Source organism: Stegodyphus dumicola, chromosome X1 (genome assembly GCF_044657685.1).
Source record: "Stegodyphus dumicola isolate Sdum_Otavi_A_Nest chromosome X1, ASM4465768v1".
In the NCBI taxonomy this organism is placed as follows: Eukaryota; Metazoa; Arthropoda; class Arachnida; order Araneae; family Eresidae; genus Stegodyphus; species Stegodyphus dumicola.
Window position 1 is genome coordinate 214083362 of NC_140780.1, and position 13392 is coordinate 214096753.

At 31.6% G+C, this 13392-nt stretch overlaps 1 protein-coding gene across 2 annotated transcripts in view; it reads left to right on the forward strand.

Annotated features, from left to right (window-relative positions):
- Positions 1–13392, forward strand: part of cv-c (RhoGTPase activating protein) — a 411227-nt gene that overhangs the window by 212542 nt on the left and 185293 nt on the right. The window lies entirely within an intron of this gene.

A 13392-nucleotide genomic window follows, 5' to 3' on the forward strand; every position in this document is an offset into this window, starting at 1 on the left:
GTGTGTTTATGCATCAACATTCTATCAAACTGTCTTCTCATAAATATCTCTATTCTGACAAGTCATGAAGTCAGTTGTAGTAAAATAACTTACTTGCTACGAAAATCGTAATGGAACTTTGCTACTGATTGGTATAAAATTTCGCAAAAATATAAGATTGGTTTTCAACCATTTGAATAGGCCCACCAGCGGCCGAGCGGTAAAGTCGCTGAACACTGGTAGTTCGGTCCGAGGTTCGAGTCCCGCGAACGGGCTGGCTGCATGGGCGTTTTCGTGGTTTTCCCCATGTGTAACGTGTATACGAGCCAGTTTCCCTTAGAAAGACCTCCACGAAGGCATCCCTCCTCTTAGGCAGATAGCCCTCGAGGCTTTGCCATAATTACACACACACACACCATTTGAATAGCGCAGTTATAATGTGACTTATAATGAGGAGGAGGAGGGGTAGCGAACAATGAAGATACTGCGTTACAGAAAATATCTACAAATAAATCCAACCGGGAAGCTTCAAAATTTTAATAGTTTCGTAAAAGTTTTGGCTTCGTCTTACGTTTCCTCCCTAGAAACCAAATTTATATTTGGTATTGGTATATAATAATCTGTAATCCAGATGTTATTGCAGCTTATTGTTGGAACTAATCCTGAAAAATGTTTGAAACCGCTTGAAATCAAGTTGAAAATAATGAAATGGAAAGCAGCGGTTCTTATCCTTTTGAGTAACGCGTAACATCTGAACAAAAATTGAAAACCCTTAGTACCACCACTACAAAGTGCTACTACCACCACCACTCTTGAACAAAGCTCAGATCGCTTAAATTTACGAGTGTTACAGAAAAAAACTCAATCAGGATGTTGGGGTTTTAATTTTTGAATTTAATAGTTAAAAATACTTTGCATCTTTGCGTACCACGTATTTATCTCTTGTGTACCACCGGTTGAAAACCCCTGATTTAAAGCATTTTATGCGGTTCGATTGATTCCGGCGATTTTCTGAAATTAGATTGAGTATGAAGACGCCGACACCAAATATGCTATAGTAAGCCTTTAACATTACATAGATAGTAGTTAAGATAGATAGATAGAAAAGAAAACGAACCTTCTCTGACTTATGTATTCTTATATTTAGAATTATGAGCATTTAATGGGATATTTCCTAAAACACACCTGTAAGGGATGTGTTATTTTTTTTTTATTTATTTATTTATTTTTTTTTTTTTTTGATGCAGTTTCTATTTAAATTATTAACATGGAATTGGTCAGGGTTCGTAAGGTCTTTAAAAGTCCTTAGATTTTTTGGAAACAAATTTTGGCCCTTAAAAGTCCTTAATTTCGTCAAATCGGCAAAAGGTCCTTAATTTTACTTATCTAACATTTCCGTTTGCTTTTTTACGACTGCCGTCTTGAGTGGAAATTAACATTTTGGAGGAATATTTTTTGGCAATGTATTGACAAATAAGTGCATGATGGGTTTTTTTTTTTTTTTTTTTTTTTTTTTTTGTTGACAAAGTGCTTGAATTTCTTACTACTACTTAATATAATGGATACTTAGGTTTAGGCACGAGGTGCTGCATCGATTGAAACATAAAAATTTCGAAATATTACTTTTTTGGGAATGAAGAGTTCATAAAATATTGCATAAAAAAACACTTTCCCTTTTTTGAAATGTGCGTTCGTATGCAATGCTAGATTTAGCGACTTAACAACATTTTGGCAGTCAAAATTTTTTTTATTCGGAGATCTGCGAATTTGTAGAGGATTTTTTTTTACAAACATAGATGAATATCATAAAAAATGTTAAATTAAAATTGTATTTAAAAACTAACATTAAAATAAAACGTTTTTATTTTTTCCTGTCTTATTTTAAAGTCAGATTACCTTTCATTTTTGCGACTTGGGAATATTTTGATTTTGAAAGATTAACAAAATAATAAAAGCTATAAATATAAAGCTTAGTTTCCGAAGCACTTCTGAGAATAAAACAAAAAAGCTTCTGTAATTATTTTTAAATTAATTTCATTTGTCTTCTTTCAGATTTTTTTGGTGATAAGAGTTTTTTCCCATGTATTATGTCACAGTGCGTATCAGTTTTCTCTCGACAATTCACTCCGCACTTCTGCTTTCGAAACGCTTTTTTTTTTTTTTTTTTTGCTCAAGAAGTCAACCACCTTTTTACTTTTACAGCGTTTGTATTGATTTTAGGCCTAGCATCTCGGAATGTTTAGGATTTAATGGCAATATTTATAGACCTAACATTTCTAGAATAATATGATGAAATGAAAAATTAGGTGTTCGTGGTTGTTTCATAGAAAATTTATGATGAATTTTTGGAAGAACAGTGAAAACAAAATTATTTGATTATCCGTTTCATTCCAAAAGTCTTTTTTCTTAACATTACAAAACATAAATGTTTCCTAGCTTTTAATGTACTATTATTTGAATATATTTTAGAATCAATATCATAAGCTATAACTGCTGTAAAATGGTCTTAGTGCTTTTTAATGGATATTTTTTAGAAATAAAAAAGTGTAATTGTAACCCTGTAAATCTGTTATGACTAAGGATATCTAGCTACGTAATTTAACCATTTGTAATTAACTGTTTATCCTTAAAAGATATCTCTATGTGTTAAGGCTAATTATTGCCTTTAATCCTTATTGTGGAGGTAAGACATAACACAAAAATCTATAAACTAGCATAAAACAGTATTCATTCCTTACATCTAATGAGATATAATACAAAACAACCTAACACATCTGGTGCTTCAATGGCTTATTGGAATTTCATATTAAATACTGTATATTAATCGGGTTATAACTCCAGCAAATCTACATGAAACTATTGCACTAACTGGGTAAGAGAAAGTGCAGCTAACTTTCAACGATAATCAACCGTATCAACGTCAGACCTTCACATGTGTTCTGATAATGCCAGCTGGTCTTTAAGCGAGTAGCTGGAGGCAACAAGCAAGCATCAGTTACGAGTCATGCTGATTATTATTTTATTTCTTAGTTTAACTTATGCAAGACATAAAATCTGCATAAGTCTTTGGACTGAGCGAGTACATGATAAAATGAAGCTTAAAAGAAAGACTCAGTATAAAGCTAACAGTTAGTGAAATTTAAATAAAAAGTCACAAATCTTCTTTAAAATATATGGACTGTTATAAATGTAAAATATAAATGTTTTAAGAAATTTTATAATTTAATGCTAACATGAAAGAAATTATGAAGTTGATTGTATTCTTGAATTTGTTCTTTTTTTTTTTCAATTAAGTTAAATATTGGATTAGGTTTAGTAATAATGCATCCTACTTACAGATTTATTTTATTCTTACAAATTATGAAAGTGATATTAAAAGAGTGAAATTTGGGTGTAGATAATTGCTTTATTTTATTTAATTCATATTTGCTGATAGGTCTTTAATTTTTTTCATTGAAGGTCTTTAGATGTTCTTAAAAGTACTTAATTTCCACGTGCAGAAACCCTGTTAGTGTTAAATAGTAATCTAATTTATAGTCCGTCTAAAATAAGTAAGTGTACGCACATTTATTTCTTATTAAATGCTAAGTTCGAGTTAAAAATGAAAGTAAACAAACCGAGAGAGAACAAAAACGGAATTTTATCCGTAGAAAAACTGGTGAGTGCAAATATACAAGTTGCTTTTCGAAAGAAATAGCGTTTACGAAATTATAAATGAATTTAAATAGCAGTGTTTTAAGGTTATATAACTAATAATACGTTGAGAGAAGGGAAATGTTGGACTACGTACGTACATATATTTAATAATCTAGAGACTGATGACACGGTTGGGCGAAGAACATGATTTACGGAGTGACGGAGCTTCGTGCATAAAATATTACAGTCGTAGTAGCCGATTTCTATTTTCTTTTATTCTTGAAAAGCAAATTATTAATATGATTTACACATCGTAATAGGCGTAATCTGAGCGCCCGTTCTTGATCACGTTTGTGCCATCTTCATGACAATTAATTTCGATGGAGGAAAACAAGTGGCGTAGTGGAGAACAAGCAACTTGGCAAGACGGAAGCGAGAGAGGGAGAATATGATGTGTTTGAGATGAAAGCTTTGTTCAGAATGAATCGGTTTTAGTTTAGCTTAATCCGTATTGGTTAGTAATAAGTTTCTGTTTCCTAATTTAAATCATTATTGGTTGAAGCGTTATATAAGTATCTGCGTCATGAGCGTTACACGAGAATTATGAATTAATTTTCAAATGGCGCATTTCTTATAGATTTATTTTAAGTGGTTACGGTTTTTAGGATGGAAGGGGGGAATAATCAAATTAAAATGGAAAGTTAAGGGTTTGTTGCAAATGAAAGTTAGTATTTTATCTATTTTTTTATCCTACGTGTATATAAAACAGGTTGTAGAGAGTATCAGTGCCGTCCAAACCTTCATACTGCATAACTCAACACTAATTATACGAAACTTCACGCTATATAAAACTTCATACTAATAATTCTATATTATGTCAGTTGTTTTATATTTTATATCTTAAAAAATTAATTAATTAACTAAAGTAGTTAAAATTAAATATTTATTTTTAATGTATTCATTTTATTATTTTGATTATAAGTATATTTTGAGAAAGAACCTGTAAGTTCTTTATGTGTATCTAAAAGTTTCCACAGCACGAATGAGGATGAAACCTCGTAGGTAAAATTATGACTCAACTTTATGTTAGTTTTTACAGGCATGCGACTAGCGACGAGCGGTTAAGTTGCTGAACACTGTAGTTCAATCTGGGTTCGATTCCATGTAAAGGGGCTGTCTACATGGGCATTTTCTTGTTTTTCTGCATATGTAACTGAATACAAGGCAGTTTCCCTTAAAAAGTCCTCCACTAAACCATGCCTCCTGTTAGGTAGAATCAAACAAACCAAATCTTTGTAAATATATCCTGGTAGGAATGAACTAAATAAAACTTTGTTAAAACCGTTTGTTCAGGGTGAGTATTATTCTGATAAATTTACTTTTGCCTCTGAATTAGTAACTGAAATCATTCCAATAAATTGAAATCCGATAATAATGTCCATTAAAATAATCATTTACAGCTTGATTTTATTCATGTTCGTCTTTTCATTTTATCCAGTATTCATTTCGGTAAATTTGGTTGGAAGTAAAAGATGACTTATCTATCGTTGGCCAAAGATTTGTGATCATTCGTGGGGGTAGTATAGCTTTACTTATGACATTCCAGTTTTGATGGAGAGTTCACAGAGAATCCACTTTTCCTGTACTCATCATCTGCGATAACTAATTACATTGATAAGACTTCCGCGCAGTTAGTTAGCAGCTTTATTTGCTCTTACCCCTCGAAATGGATGATTATAAGCATACAAGTTTCATCAAAGTTTCAAAGCCGATATGCAGGAAAAGCCACCTTCCTTAATTATCATAAATGTCCAGTATATTTAATGTTTTTCATTAAAATTCTTTGTTCGAAGTTCGAGATAGGCTATCTGGCTCTTCAGGCACTTGCGTCGAAATCTTGTTATCTAGTCAAAAATTTTTCCACTGGTAATTTTGTTTTCGGATGTACAGTCTGTGGTTTTGCATCTGTCGCAGTCTTTGCACTGTTGACTGCTAACCTTATAGAGTCATCAGGCTAATTGGAAGCAGAAAAGATGAAAAATATGCAACCGCCTTCGCCGGGAATCGAACCACGGACCTCTGGAAATACCGGTCCAGCGTGCAGAACCACTACACCACGAAGGACGCTAGGGAAGAGAGGGAAATACCTTATAACCTTTCGTCTAATAACTTTAGCTAACAAACTGCTGATGGAGGAGGGAGGATCTCCTGCTTTTCGCTATAGTCAGCAGAGTGTTATAAAAGGGTGCCATCCAAAAATGCAGAATTTAAGAAATTTTTGCTTTCTAATTAAAAGTAATTTGGTTGTCCATGGTCTATTTGACTGAATGATAAAAATGTAATGGTATTTTAAGAAGCATGTGATAATAATAATAATAATAAAATATATATATATATTTGGGTGGAAGAAACAGAATAAAGTGAAAAAGAGACCAAAATTTAATATCCATTTTGTTCCGGGCTCAAGTGTAAAGATAAAGACATTTTTGATCAGACGATAATATACGCAGCTAGTTGAGGTTAATTACTTTCCAATTATTTAATATTTCATTGGAGATGAGTGCCTTATTGCTTTAGTGATGCAAAAATATAAAAGTGTGGTATAAAATTAAGTGAATACGATATAAAAACCGCGTAAGAGAGAGTCTTAAGAAAACAGTGTAATAATTTAATTGTCATTAAAATACATTAATTTATTCAAACAGTTCTTCAAAAATCAGCATTTCATAATTTAATAAAAACTGACTGGTTTTTGAAAGAAAAATGTGCCCCTAGGTTATATTTTTGAAAAATAACGGCTGATTTCTAGAATGCTTGACGACTGTCGATTCGATTTTCTTTTGATTTCACGTTTGTGGTTTATCATTTGCCCTCATCCGGGTATGTGAAGACCTCCAGTAGTTAAGGGCATGAGTGAAAGAGCAAAAAATTCCAAGAATGATTGCTCCCTCTTCTATACTTCTATTGATCGTTTGGACCTGTTCATTTCTGTGACTGCTGCGAACTGCTATTGAAACTATTTTGTCACTTTAATCTGAACATATTCTTTGCTTTGCGTTGTGTAGCTCTGGGTGGCTGACGGGATATGATTAGTGAGGCATATAAAAAAAATTAGGTTAGAGGGCTAAGGTTAGCTTGATATATATATTTTGCCGCAATTGGTTTCTTTTACAAAGCATTCCTGGTCAGGCTATATGAATGAAGAAACCAAATTCACCGGAATTTTCCATTCTTCCCTACTTTACTACTACCCCCTTTTCTTTTTAATCTCTTTGTACGAGGATGGTGGGAAAGCTGGGAAGATAAATAAAACACAAATAAAAATTAAGTATTTTTTAGTGTTCTATATTATGACGAGGAAGTTGAGGAATAATAGGAAAATTTAAGCATCCTTTAAGTAGGTAAGATACAAAGTATCGATAAACTTACGCCTCTGTGCCATAGTATAATGTATTAATAAGTAAAACAAATGGAAATATTAGATAACGAAAATTAGCCCGAAGGAGCGTTAGCTCAGAAGGGCTATTAATTTCGTTTGGGGATTTTGTGTTGGTTCATTAGAAACGTTTCGCTTTTCAAATTTTGTTGCCACCAAATACTAGAGCCCTGCATATTATACTTAAAGAATTTAAATAATGAAGAATTTGCATGAATGTATGTATGTTTCTCGCATTGTGAAAAAACAACGATACCTAGAGACATCAAATTTTGAATAACGTTATCCTCCACTCGAATATGGGCATCTGGAAGCCCGAATTTAGAATTAGTTTTATTTTCTATTATTTCATATTTTGTAAAACTTAAACGAATTTTTGCTTAACATACTCAACGATTTCAAAGCGGTCCATTAACGATAACATCGCGTGCATCTTCAAGCACGGATATTTAATGCGCTAGGTTTCTTTTTTTTTTTTTTTTTTCTTTTTTTTCTTTCTTGTTATATTGCTGTTGAACTGAATCTTATGGCTTAAGTGCGAAGAACATGATATTTAATTAATAAAGGTAACACACAAAACGTTAAAAAAACGCCGCTTTAGGCTTAACATAAAATCTGAAAGCCTTTATATTTAACTTTTTGTTTCCATTAATAGTAATTCAGTTTTAAGTTAATTAATGTTGGATTGGTGTTGAATGAAATGTTTTAGGCTATTATTTTATTTTACTTTGAGATTATTAAAAAAGGAAGGAATTTTTGTAATATGTTGCGCAAAGTATCATGCACTAGGGCTTATGAAACTTGAACAATACAGATTATTAACAGACAAATTGCTACTAAACTATTCAATGAAATATGCATGAGTAACGTTTCAATGTATCCATTTTCTATATGTGTAATATCTGCACGGCAGGTGGGCTCTGAATTTCGGATAACTTCTGGACGCAAGTCCTTTCTCAGTACCTATAGGTACTTACATCTGTCTATAAAGGACATCTGTCCAGTTTTATTAATAAAACTGATGACTATTGTACTGATTTGTTCGTATCCTCTCAAGAAGATGTCGTTGAGATTATATCTAGGCTCTGGGACGGCCACAATGAATCACCATCTTGTAAATTTTCTGCATATCGATGCTTGAAATCTAGAGCTGCTTGTCCAGAACGTTTTCAAGATTTTTGAAATTGGCCCTGAAAATGCTTTGGATTATAATTTTTATTAATAATTATTAATTAAGGATAATTCATTTAAAGACCATAATTGTTAATGTAGAATGTATTTATGATTATAAGTAGATAGAGTATTTGAATTGTATTCAACTTATTTTTGATGTCGCAAAAATATATCTGGAACCTGTGGGTCGGAAATAAAATTTATCTAGGGGTTTTTTATTCATCTAAGATAGAATTTGACAAGTGTTGGAAAATGTGTCGGAAAAAAATTGAAGAGCGTGTTTAGTAATATTTTATGTCTGTACATCCGATATAAGTTGTTAAATATAATGTTCAGGTGAAAGAAAAATCAGTAAATTTTACTTTTCTTTTGTTTCCTTGTATGAAGTAAAGAAAATTATTGTAGCTGCTAAAAAAATTTCGGGTATCTTTTTTTAACCATAAATATCCATTTACTCGAATCCATTTAGACGATTTTATTTAATTATTTATTTTATTTATTTTGTGCGTAGCATCTGTACGTACAGAGAGCATACAAGACTGTTCTTTTTCGGATTGTAAAATGGATTTAAAGCGGCCTCAAAAGGGATTTTTTTCCCCGTGAAATCTGTACGTACATACTTACGTATGTATGTATCTCACATAACTCTAAAACGATTAGCCATAGAATGTTAAAATTTTGTATATGGGAATGCTGTAATATCTAGGTATGCATCTCCCCTTTTTTATTGCAATCGGCAAAACCAGATGTGTGTGTGTGTGTGTATATAATATATATATGATATACACGTTTGGTTTTTACCGATTGTATCTATTTGTATCTACTTGCCTGTTTGTCTGTCTGTATATATTTATATATCCATCCCAGCCCCTTACCCGTCTTAAAAGTCCTTACCCAGTAATTTGCAATTTTTGATGTCATTTTCAAATTGCTTTGAGAGATCGGTTAATTAATTTAGAATAGTTCGAGGAAATAAGTTTAAATTAAGTGCAGCAAAAAGTATATATAATTTAATAGGCCGTATAAGAAAGTCATATACGGTGTCCATATCAGATTTTTTCGATGAGTAAAAATTAAAAATATTGTGAAGTACTCTTAAGCTAGTTTTAGTGTTACATGGTTAAGATTATAACTATACATATATTTCAGAATTTATTTTATTGCTCGTTCTATAAACATGTTTATACAGACGCACACATTATTTTCTGTTATGCGCAATATGAATGAAACTGTTAAACTGGATGTGAGACTCCCATGACCATTTTTTCCCTTTCATTTACGGTAACTATTAATAACTAGCAGGAAATTAAATTTTCTTAAGGCGTAAATTTATAATTGTATAAATATGCATAATATTATGTAGATGTATAAATAACATAATATTGTGTAAATTTTACTTTATTTCTTACCTGTCAGTAATTAAGGTGGAACTCAAATTTGGTGAAACCTTCAAATTTCCTTTTTGTTAATGTTACTGTCTCTTTAAGCATATGATTAGAATTTTATGGTTTGTGTATATATATATATATAAAGCATTGCCTGTAAGTATTAATATTATTTTAAGTGAAATTAGACGGATATATCAAAATATTATGCAATAGATAGTTAAAATAATCGCCTTCCTAAAAAATTCTTTCGTATCAAAGAAAGATTTTTTTTCCCAGTTCATATTTTTATTTCATTTCTTAAAAATAATTAGGTAGTTTTAAACAGTCCTTTTTTCTTCGATATAAAAAACCGTTTACAAATTCTTAAAAAAAAAAAAAAAAAAAAAAAAAAAAAAAAAAAAAAGATGTTTTATATATATATATATATATATATATATATATTTTGTTATAATAAACATTTTGGTTAATATTGGAGTCAGAAAGCGACGCAATCCAATCAAGAACTTGCATATTTTGCACGTTTGCAAATCTGTTATTGGCATTATGGATTATCCTTTTAAAATCGTTAACAAATATTCCCAAATCATATTTAGTGATAATTTTATTTTCGACACTTTTCAATTTTTTAAAAAATATTTGAAGTTAAGCAAATCCTTGAGATAATTCTGTGCGAGAAATAAGATTTCGGATTACGATTAATTACAGGCGAATTTTCCATTAATTATTCAAATTTCTGAAATTCTTCAAAAGACCGATTTATTTCTCACCGACTTTTAACGGTTCTTCCAATCGACCCTTGCCCCGTGAAAGTAAGTACCAATTACTTTAGCGACTCTTTATTGACAGCTTTGCATGAAAGCCGACATTGACCAAGCATGGGCAATATACTGTCAATTTCTTTCCGCAGTTTGGAAGGGTGTGAAGCGATTAAACAAGACTCTGCTGTCTGACTACTCCTTTCAGTTAGTGGAGGCGAAAGAAAAGAAATCACGAATGTTCTTCGGCTACGGTAGAATGAACAAGTGAATAGCTATCAGATAATTAAATAATCCTTTAACTACCTGATTGCTATCATCGAAGCCTTCCCGATAAAACCTCAGATGACAAAGATGTTAATTTACAATGTAGTAAAAATTGTTATCTGTGGATAATGCATATTTGCAGGCAGTTCGCACTCTTCATAATTTTGTAGATCTCGAAGAATGCGGTGAGGCCAAAATCTGCTGTACCCTTCCCTTTATCAGACTTATTCAAAATTAAAATATGAAGTTAATTGAAAGGTTTACAAAAATCAAAACAAAATGCGTAATTTTAAGAATTTATTTCTATTTTGAAACACATGAAAAGCGATGTTTTCTTAAAATAAAAATTTGCTTTGTATAAATTTAATATAATTGGAAAATTATTTACTTATGCATTTTATTATTTTATTATTTATTTATTTATTTTAAAATTATTTTTATCGATGTGAACTTTCATTACTGTGGATTTGTATCTAAATGGGTATTGATCGTGTAGGCAATCATGATTGAGGGGTTTTTTTGTGTGTGTGACGTTTATCTGGTCATTAGCTTTAGCTTGTAGTACTGTCTGATACAGTGTTTGATCATATGCTTCTAAAGTAATCAAAAGGAAAATTGGAAATATTAAATTCTTTGTATAAAGATGACAATGGTATTATAGGTACTTGATGTACGATCATTTTTACCGTATAGAAAGATAGGTTTAAAGAAAATTGGGTTTCAGGTTCGTAATTTTTGCAGTTGTTTTCTGCACCGAAATCTAAATTGTTTGAATGACTGGAAAATTTATATTACGGGTATATTCAGCCATAAAAAAATATACCTTCTGTATGCTTTATCTTAAATTAGCTTCAGCTTTAAAAAATCGATTACTAGATTATTATTTTTTATTTTACATTATTCCCGCGCAAATGTAGTTAGATGGTGTCACTCGTAAGGGAGATGGAAGCTCGTGAAAAAGTCACCCTTGCTGTAAATTTTATATGAATCTACACTGTAAAATGTGTAGAGATATTAGGCTATTTTAAGCAGGAGATGTGTACAGTTCCCTTGCCGAAACTCGAACCTGTACCTCTCGAATACGCGCCGAGTGTGCTACCGTTACACCACGAAGGCATCCTGAAAGCAGGGAGAAAATACCCTACCTCCCTCTTTTAAAGGGCAACTGGAGATTATGGGACACAGTCGCCAAACCGTTTTGGTGACGAATTATCGTCCACCACCTTTTTGGTTCGGATTCAACTTTTAGTCATTAGGTTATTTTGAAGCAAGAAACATGAAAAATGAGCAATGCCCTCACCGGAATTCGAACCTGGATCTCTCGAATACGCTTCCGAGTGTGCTACCGTTACACCGTGAAGGCATGCTGGACGGAGGGAGAAAATACTTTATAAATATAAATTGACGAATATCTTTGGAAGTCTCACGGTAGTATGCGTTTCTAAGAATAACCGACTATTTTTTAATCTGTTTCTGGTGGTCTTTGTGTAAATTCTAGTCTATTCCTAATCTTATAAAGCTACGTTGTGAAAATATAAATCTATTCACTAAAATAATGCATTTTTTTCAGTTCTGTTTTACTACATAATAATTTTTTTTTAAAATGGAAAGGAACTTGGAACAGTTCCGCTTTCCCGCTTTTGTACATTTTCATAGCAATTGTTTCTCATATAAAGAAATAAAAGACAAAATTGACTGCACATTTCACCTGTTCTTGTTTGCTCTTGAAGGAGAATTTAAATTTTATAAAGCTATGTATAGTATATATTGCAGATCAAGATGAAAGAGTAGAAACTTAGAATTACAATATCAGTCTAAATTCGAGAAACATTTGAACATCCGATTATCAATGAAATAGCAAAATTTTTCTCGTTATAACCAATATTTGCTATAACTTGATGAAGGTAACCTGCATGCGAATATTTGCAAAATATAGTTTTTACGGCTTTTTGGATTTCAGTTAATTAATTATGGGAAAACAAATGAGGACTCATTGCCTAATTTGTTTAATTTAGAAGTGAAACAACAAAACTCAGCGTTGTATTTGCAAATATATATGCTAATTTTTGTTGTTTTACTTCTAAATTAATCTTTGTTCGGCATGTTATTTTAACCTAAAAAAGGAGTCTGTTACGTTGTGATCTCGTTATTTTCGTGCTAGTTATAATCGAGATTGAGTATACTGTTTTACACTGAAGAGCTGGCCTTTATATGTGTGAAAAAGCAATGGAGAGGGATGAATTGTAACAGTAATGGAATAAGTTATTTTCACTTGTTGTAGGAGAAGAATATCGATATGCTATTTCCGAATGCGGAAATGGAATGAATAAGAAATGATAGGATACGGCTATATATGATTACGGATGATGCTGCTCGAATAAAATTGAGTCCGTATAACTGAAATTCTAAAATACCTCTTATTCTTTTCCTTTATATTTACTCTAAGCGACTGGTTGATCTACGCTGAAAGAAGCTGAAACCATTTCAGTTGATACATTCACTTTATCCTTTCATGGGTAAAATTTATTTTTTGCTTAAAGTTAGGATCCAACGATTCGTGTCTTGACTGAACCATTGTATGTATTTTTGATGTCCAGTTATAGTGCATAAACTCAAGAGTATGATTCACTTTCCTAAAAAACAACTTTTCTTTTGTTACTTGGTATTTAGGAAAAGGTCCTGCGATTACGATTCATTCATTGAAACACAATATTTGAGAATTATATCCGCTTATAAGAATATGTTTCTTTATTAAAAA